General features: G+C 45.0%; 1 protein-coding gene across 1 annotated transcript in view; it reads right to left on the minus strand.

The window, feature by feature from the left end:
• The window catches only part of Lypd6 (LY6/PLAUR domain containing 6), a 116,394-nt gene extending 107,397 nt beyond the window's left edge, over positions 1–8,997 (minus strand). The window contains exon 1 of the mRNA XM_057755218.1: positions 8,843–8,997. The gene's annotated coding sequence lies outside the window, so the exon portion shown is untranslated. The remainder of the gene's footprint in view (positions 1–8,842) is intronic.
• Positions 8,998–9,685: the final 688 nt, after the last annotated feature.

Genomic DNA, 9,685 nt, shown 5'->3' on the forward strand with positions numbered 1-9,685 from the left:
ACACCAGCGCTCACAAGCGGGCTCAACGCTGTAGACGGAGAGTTTCAGAGACAGAAAGAAAAGGTAAGAACTCAAGGTGAAAAGAAATGTACATTATCTGAAACTCTGTACTGTCACACAAAAACAGGAATTTCTGGATGTCTTGAAAGGAAACATATATCATGCACAATTGCTAATATTATGTACTTGGAATGGAAAAGGAGAAAAATATGTAATATTGTTTTCTTCTGCTTCTTAGAACATTAAAATGTCGGGGAAACTGAGGTGTGCTTCTGATGCAGAGCCCAGAGACTCCTGGGCTGGAACTAATCTGAATGGTCCTCCCCTGAGGACTGGCCTTGAAGGTGTCATTCAAGCTTCCATGGGAGGAAATTCACCAACAGCTATACCCAGTTGCGAGGCCTATGAACCACAGCAACCAGCATGGCACCATAACCCTAGGGGTGCAGTAGTGCACAAAAGCCTTGGTGGTCACCAACAGTTCTCTCACTGACTTAAGACTCTCTCCGTTCTTATACCCACAGACAAATGCAGTCAGGGAAGTTTCTCTTTACCATGGATGGCGACCACTACAGAAAACCACAACCTATCAAAATGCAGAGCTGTGGAGTTCAGTCCCAATAGATACATAGAAAAAACAACATCCACATTTAAGGTTTAGGGAACAATGTGGAAGAGAGGTAGAAAAGACTCCAAGAGTCAGAGGATCAGGGAGTTAGCTGTGAGACTGTGTCTCCTAACTATCAAGTCTCACCCACCACCATGACTGCCTCAACATGAGCCGAATAAAGACAACACCATAGATACGCTCACACGAATGGGGAAAAGGCCATGAAGACTCAACTCTACACAAAGAACTACAGGCAACCGAGGAGGAAAGCTGGGGTGGGAGATTTGCCCCTCTGTGGGGAAGAGTGAGTGCACCATTTGGTTATGCAACACCAAAGATCTGTCCTGAAAATGGACACATAACATTTTACAGGCTGAGTAGGATATATTAGGAATATATACATATATACACATATGTGTATATATGGTTGTTACATACATGCATAAATATTTATGCATGTATGTAACAACCATTAGTGAAAAAAAGAGGCCATAAATTTGAAGGAGAACAAGGAAGTTTAGATGGGAGGGTCTGGAGGAAGGGAAGGGAAGGGGAAATTAAATTGTTAAGGTATAATCTCAAAAACAAAAAAAAAATATTAAAAGATATACTTTTAATGATCACCTTAAATCCTTCCTCTCAAATACATTATTAAATGCATTGCTAGTTAATCATTTAATATTCAAGAATATTCTTATTGATGGGAATCAATTTTTTTGTTTTGTTTTTTTGCCCCCAAAAAACCCTGAAGGGGTTTCTTTGTGCAGCCCTGGCTGTCCTAGAGCTAACTCTGCATACAAGGCTAGCCTCGAACTCTCAGAGATCTGACTGTCTCTGCCTCCTGTGAACTGGGATTAAAGGGCCATCGCCCAGAGGAAGCAACTGTTTTAAAGGGAGCAGAAATAAAAGTGTTACACAGAGGGGTAAAGGAAATCAAAAATCAGCACAGGTAAGTGTACAATCCTGGACTTAAGAATTTTTACGTCTAAGGTTTACAAAAGCCCTATAAAATTTCAAGATTTTATACGCAATATTCATTTTGTGATAACTATTCATAAATATATTAAAAAGTTTTTAACATAAATTTTTTTTGTATCCTCTTATCAAAGGAGAACAAGAATAAGCAGATGGGAATGCAGGGGAGGAGACATGGAATCGCATCATATTTAAGCCCATACTTTCTATCTAAATCCCTGATTTGCAAATAACAACGGGTGTGCTTGTTATATTTCTTTTTTATTTTTCACGAGAAACAACCCAAATTCATTCTACTTGTAATAACTACGTATATTACATTAGAACTGGACTTCAGGTATCTGTCTAGATCTTCTATTATAGCCACCCAGGGTAAAAATGTCAAAGGTACCTCACACTTAGGCATTCTCCAATAGCCATGAGCCTCTAAACTGGGCATGCCCACTGTGGGTAGAAGGCTGGAAGACTTATCTGCGGAGCTGTTGTAGAGATTTTGGTATCTATGGGGCTGCTAAGTCAGATGATCTTCCCCTGAGCCAGTCCAACATGGTTGTCATAATCTCACCCCCGAACTGCACTGTGTGGACCATTTCAAGGATTCTCAAAAAGGAATACTTATTCTAGAACTCTCTGCTTTATATAGTGTCTGGGTTGGCCGACAGTGGTCTTGAAGGCAAATTAGTTGAAGCTACAATTGGGAGCAGGATCTCGTCCCTTAAGCCATTATCTCTCTTAGCCAGCGTTCTTAACATTCTATTATCAGTTAATAACTACTTAGTCCAAACCCTCACTCACAATCCTGGGCACCAACTCAACATTTGTGTGCTTTTATCTGACTCCCTGCGTCCAGTTTTCTGAAACGACAGGAAGAGTGCCATAACATTCACAGCAGATTTTATACCAAAGCAAGATGAAAATCTTCATTCCTTCTGCGAAGAGTCTGTCTAATACTATCTGGAATATTATTTTTGACCACAATCCCTTGATGAAGCTGATGTTAGGAAACAATATGCCAGGACTCCTGAATCCCTTGTAGGGATCGAGTATTAATATCTGTCTTAATCCATCCACACTGCCATAACAAAATGCCTTCGACAGTTACTTTACAAACAAGTGGAATAAATTGCTTAGCGATTTAGAGGCTGGGAAATCCAAGCTGAAGGAGCCAGTGATGAGCTGCCTGGGAAGGATTTATGCTCTGCCTCTCAGACCGCACCCTGTTTCTTTATCTTCACATGGCTGAGTGGCAAGAAGCTCTCTTTGATTTCTTCTGTGGAGGCACCAATAGATGGGCACTGAGCACTAAAGGTTCTGCTTCTTGATACAGCCACATTTGTTTATAGATTCTGACACATAGATTGGGAAGGGTACCAATATTCAGGCCATCAAAAATCAATGATTAATAGTCAATAGTGTGGATGGTTCCTTGCAAAAACTTGAGTTTACCAAAAGACTCAAGGCTAACTGGGAAGGTATATACAGAGAACCACAGTGTGGCAATGAGGTGAACCCAAACCAAGGACTGAGGGACCCACAAAATTCAGAGCAAAGAAAGTAACAATCCCCAATTGTAGACACTTAAGAGAGGGTTACAAATGGCAGAAAATATATCAGTAGTCAAAATCATGATAGAGAGTCTACAATGACAAACACCGACCACTTTCACGATACAAGAAGAGCCAGGAAAATAATCAGACACAAAACTAAATCAAGACCAGTGAGTCATGTTACTCCAGAGGATAGATAGCTCTGAACTTCTTATTCATATTGCTGTGGATCCCTAAGGCATTCAGCCTCTTCATTCAATCCAGAACACTCAGCAGTATTTATTCCTGGGAGATGTCTCTATGCCCTGTACCAAGGCAAGTATTAGTTCCTCTAGGAGGTAAGAAGGAGACTGGCCCCTGTTTTCATTTAGGTTACGTTCTTGGTTCTTTGTATCCTAAGAGAGAGTCACAGCGAGCAGAATCCTGTTAGGTTTTGGCCAGCTGTGACAATCTACAGCAGTCCTATTGCTGAACAAAACCCACAAAACACTCAATTCAACATGCTGCTCTTTAGAAAGAAGAACCCAGAGCAGGTTGGCGGTCAAACTCATACCCGTGAATGTTCAGAGGCAGGAAAAATGATCCCAACTCAAGTAAGTCTGCCTTTATAGACTCGGCTTCTTTCTCCCACCATTCTCTTCTGTTTACTCCACCCACCTAAGGTTTGGCCTATCAAATGGGCTAAGGCAGTTTTCTTTATTAGTTAACCAATGAAAGCAACAGATAAAATACAAAAACCACCCCCATCATTAAGTTATGACAGTAGATACTTTTCCACAATAAGGTTCTTTCTAAGAGCAAAGTATCACAGGTACTGTAGAGATAAATGTTTGATCAACGGTTGAGAACATGGCTCAGGGGATAAGAATATCTGTTTTTCAAGCATGTGGCCTGAGTCTAGTTCCCTGTCACTCACATGAAAGATCAGGCATGGCAGCGCATGCCCGTCAACCCAGCACTTGTGAGTAGGCTGACCCTGCCTAGCTGAAAGAGCAAGCATCGTGAGAGGCTCTATCTCACAGCAGTAAGGCAAGGGGTAGAAGGAGCTCTGTGCTCTGCTCTGCACAGGGTGTGCGCGTATGCGTGCACACACGCGCACACACACCTGTACACTCAAGTGTCATCTCTCTCACACACACACACACCTGTACACTCAAATGTTATCTCTCTAACACACACACACATCTGTACACTCAAATGTCATCTCTCTCACACACACACACACCTGTACACTCAAATGTTATCTCTCTAACACACACACACATCTGTACACTCAAATGTTATCTCTCTCTCTCTCACACACACACACACACACCTGTATACTCAAATGTTCTCTCTCTCTCTCTCACACACACACACACACACACCTGTACACTCAAATGTTATCTATCTCTATCTCTCTCACACACACACACTTATACTAAAGCTTTAAAAAGACAAAAAAAATCACTTGAAAACAATGCAGACATTGCTGATACTTTGAAGGCTTTTCTCTGCATTGACAGGTGAACAGATATGAGAAAATTTAGATGAACTCACTCAGTTACATACTTTTAAAAACAGCGCCACGCCAATGCAGTTCTATGGGCTTCTCTTTTCTTCACACTGACTTGAATATTTCTATTATAAAGGAGAGCTAAGAGGTGCCACCCAGTTATGCTGTCAGCTGCTGGGGACAGACTTTAAAGCCACGCCTCATAAACGCACTAGGAACTGCTTTTCCAATCTTACTTTCAATCTTCATTCTGACCTTAATCTGACTCTATTTCTTTCCACTCGGGCCGTCCCTCAAGTTGGTCCACAGAGTCACGTGAGCAGTGTGCCCTTACCATAAGCAGGATCTATCATCTGTACACATCTGCAAGTGTTAAACACGATCACATCCAGACCACTTCTCGGAAGAGCCTATTTGTCCGCTCAGAAGTGCCTATGGATCCTGCTTGCTTGTTTCTTGGCCCGTTTCCCACTCCTAACAAAAGGCTGTGAATAGGGAAGAAACTGGAACATGTCAGTTAACAGGGTTCTCAGAAAGATTTTAAAAAATATGTTTCTATAACATTTTAGGGACAAACTCATTTTCCTCCTCAATCTCTAATCCTAATTCTAATCCCCCTTTTCCAAAATAACTTGTTATTTGCTATCATCTGTTTGCTCTTAATACTGACGCCCCTGTCACACACAGGACACTGTCTGCCGATGTGATGGTCCAAGGGCACTTCCTGAAGCCGGCTTCCTAAGAGAAGTCCTGCGGGACACCAGCTAACACCCCACTAGTGCTCCAAAGAGCTGCCTTATGAACCAAATCTCTCGCGTGCAATTGGGTGATGGCCATCTGGCTGTGGTGATTTATCTGTATCTAGCCTGTTGATCAGGCCTGGGGCCTTCCGAGCACAGGGCACTTCTTCTTGATCTATTACCCCCAGGGAACTGCTTAAGGGAGTCGGAGTGCAGGAATCTTACTCAGCAGAAACAGAAGCAAGTCATTTACACTCGGCTTTATCTCCCTTGGCCTCTGCATACTTGTTTGGTCTATAAAAGTCCATCAGTCCCTCACTGCATGACGTGTGTGCTTCAAAAACTGTCTCGGACATCTATCCCAATGACCCCTTTCAGATTCATTTCTGGTTATCTCATATCTATTGCACATAGAATATATCACCCTTCAAGGTGATTATAATAATAACTTAATAAGCCAGCCCTTCAAATAGTGCCTGTCATTACATGTACGTAGGCACGTTCTTCTTTACTTTTCCCCTACGTAGTCAGTGTTTTAAGGCGCTTGAGTCTAAGCGCTTTATTTTTCTTACTACATTTGGGTACCTGAAATGTAATTTACATATTCTTCAATTTCTTATGTTTCATTTGCTTTTCAAGCATCTCCCTTGTTTTCCCCACTGTGTCAGCACTGAACCCCCTTTTACAGGAGTTCTGTATTTGACTGCTCTCTTTGGCACACCCTGTCCCATGCTGAACTAAAACCACTCTACGCTACATCCTACAATCTGTTTGGTATGGTAGTCACTGAGTGAACAGCTCCTGAATGGAGCGGATGGTACCAACAGCTACCAGCCACGGGGCATTCCTAGGTACCACAACCCATGCTGGAGACTTCACATGCATTACATCAGAGTCCGGTGCGAGACTGTATCTGTCAGCAGCCCCCAGAGCAGAGCCGCTACAACTAGGGCATCAATAAATACTTCATGAGCAAATCGAAAACCTGCATGAAACAGGTTTGGTTTTCAGCACTGCGAGGGAACTGAAATACTGCAATGTGTGATCTCTTTCTGAATCTCACAGAACACGATGCCAAGTCTTGAACCCAAACCCCACTCAATTACCTAAGACTTAGTACTTGTAAACTCAGTAAGCACCTACATTAGTGCAAACAAAATGAACCTCAGAAATCTCGACAAACATTGTGGCAAAACCCAAGTAAATATTCTGAGCCATGGTTTTCTAAGAAAAGATCTACAAATGCGGGGTTCTTAATAACCAGCTAGGCAGAAATCTGTCAACTCTATGCAAGCAAAAAGAAACGCGTCCTCGCCCCTCACTATCTTCCACTGCATCTCTCCAGCATGTTTTGCTGCTGGACAGTTTTTTCCCCATAGTAATTCTGGGCTGATTTGAGACATTTGAATCACAGAACCAAAACAATCACTTGTGATTTCACTGTCAATTGTCCACAGAACCTGTGAGGCGTTTCTGCTCACCAGGAAGAGAATGTGAATGCTTCTCAGACACCCCTGGCACTAGCTGACCACCTGATTTCCCTGAGACTACTGCCAGCATGCCATTCTTTAGGGTTCGACTGCTTGTATCTTTAGCCACCAGTTATGGTGAAAACAAAGGTTCCTAAAAGCCATTGTTAGCGTTCTCCTCGGGCCTTCAGCAGCCACACTTCGGTAAGTGACAGCAGAGCTGTTCAGCAATGGTTCACAAAGTCATGGGTTGGAAAATCCAAAGAGGTACAAAGATCCAAGATCAGCAAAGAGCAGAACATAAGTCACGAAGGTGGAAATTTTAAAAAGACATAGAGATGATGCAAAGGAAGAATTCAGAAACTACCCTAATTTGAGCTCTTCCATTCACCTTGGAAAAAAATCAATCTGAAAGCCTCCATTGTTCCATCTGGAGAATGGGAGTGATATAGCACTACTTCCTCACAGATATTTCAGTGTATCACGTATACTATATACCGTATAATACAATGTATGCTATCATTTTTTTATCTCTCATACACACCTAGAATCAGCCCCATTCATGCATGTCATGCTATAAACACTCACCATACAAATCTTATCAACAGCTTCAAACTAGAGCCCCATGAACAATGTCTAACCTTTTGGGTGGGTCAGAAAACATTTCTGGTATTTTCACCCAAGGAACCAACACGCAATTCATAGTGAGCTTTGTGTGCCTACAAGTTTGGAAAGCTACCGTGCGTTCTCAAGACTGGAGCGCTGTAAACCGCTGTTTAAACAAGGAAGCCTCTTTTAAGTCCTCCCTCAGTCAGCTGCGCTTGGATGAGGTACAAACTAAAGCCGAAAAGGGACAGATGGTTTACATTTAAAGGGGCTTAACATCAATGTACATTAAACAGTTTCATGGACGATTGCACAAATACCTTTTGCAAACTGGAATATACGTGAGCACGCAGAACCATGTTGTCTACAGAAATCAGGAACAGAGTCAGATTTTTAAACAGCTTCTTAAGAGCTCCTGTCACTCAGGAGAAAACGTAATGGCTTTAAGTAAGTTGCCCTGGTGTCCATAAAAACATAAGTTAACTTAACAAGAAATCAGCTTTCCCCTGGAGAATCTGAAGTCCCTTTCCTCCCACAAACAAAACTGAATTTTGGAAGTCACACCTTGGGTATTTTACCAAAGCAAGCGACAAACATACTATTCTTTTTGTTTTGTGCTATGTTGGGGGTTAGTGTTGTTCACCAAATCGCTAACACAAAAAGCTGCACCTTCCCCAGTACCCTCAAGTTAAAACAAGTCTTTGTTGTTCCCAGGGAACACGTTGGTTGTCATCCTAAAGATACCTGTGACCAGCCTGGATAGAACTTTGCCCAGGCATCAAGTTTTTGAAACAAATGACAGAAACAGGAGTCTGTGGAAGGATCAAAATGAATCATAAACCAACAAATAGATTGCTTTCTGTTGAAAATAAATGCTTAGTCAAATAGGAATCGCCTCAACTACAGTAACCTGAGAAAGGGACAAAAATCAAGTCTAAGAGAAGTCCCCTCTCCCTCTCTCTGCAGGCAGTTCCCACTTGGGGTCGCCGGACTGGGTGGTCTCAGGGCCCAGCAGCAAGGCGGTGCCCTAACACACCGCGCCTCCCACAGTCACCCCGGGTGGGCAAGGCCGGGCAGCAACACGTGGGGCGCGGCTAGTCCACTGCCCAGGGAACTCACTCCAGCGGGAGTTCCGCGTGCACGCTCACGAGGCCGCCCGCAGCTCGGGAAGCTTCCCCAGCCTTGAACTTGGCAGCTCCTCACGTTTGCATCCCTCCCAGTTGCGCGCGGGGCGCACTCCCGACCTGCCAGCTGCACTCAGCAATCCTCTCGCCACGGAGCTCAGTGGCCGCGACTCCAACCCCGCAGGACAGTCCCGGCCCGGGTGGCATGCCAGGTCGCCTACTCCCAGAGCCCCCTTTTGTGCTTCTTCCTCCCCGGACCGTCCCCCCTCCACTCACCCGGGTTGCACGCGTCCTTGCCGCCAGAGGCAGCCCGCTGCCCCATCCCACGAACACTGCGGCGCCCCCCGCGTGTGCAATGCGGAGCGCCGCCCGCGCGCGGCCAGAGCCGGGAGCGCAGCAGGAGAAGGAGGGCGCGAGCGCGGCTGGAGGGACGCGCCAGGCGGCGGGTGGGCGCGCGCCACTCCCACTCGCGCCCGGCCTCGAGGGTCGCGAGGCCAATCAGCGCGTGCAGGAGGAGCCGAGCCCTCCGCGGGACTCGTTCATTGGCCTGGCGCGCACCGCCCAACTAGCGGGGGATCCGGCCTGGCCGCCAAGTCCACAAACTCGGTCAGAAGACCGCCTCTCACAGGTGGCGGAAAAGGGGGAACTCGGGACCTGTCCGGGCAGCGGGTTCCCACGGAGGATCCACGGCTATCTGTTTGCTCAGGTTGCAGGTCCCTTCCTGAGCGCGACCCGGTCTACCGCAAGCCTTGCATTTCACCGTAGCCAGCAGCGTTCTCACAAGCACTGCTGAGCGACAATGCCCAGGCAAAATCTCACTCCCAACCGTCCCCTCTGGGGTAACTCCTCTAGACCTAAGAGCTGGAGCTCCAAACCCAAAGTCGTTTGACTTTTGCTGTGGAGAACCCAGACTGGGCTGGAAGATGGGAAGCAGGCAGGCAGGATTTGCATTGGACGAGGGAATTACGATGTAGGGATTGAGGAAAACCCAGAGCAAAGCAAAATTCTACGATGTCAAACCCTTTCTCTAAGTAACACCACACACACACACACACACACACACACACCGATGACCAATTCTCTCCTTGTCTCTGACACTCTCTTACTCTTCCTTAAGAA

This window comes from Chionomys nivalis, chromosome 22, assembly GCF_950005125.1.
Source record: "Chionomys nivalis chromosome 22, mChiNiv1.1, whole genome shotgun sequence".
Lineage (NCBI taxonomy): Eukaryota > Metazoa > Chordata > Mammalia > Rodentia > Cricetidae > Chionomys > Chionomys nivalis.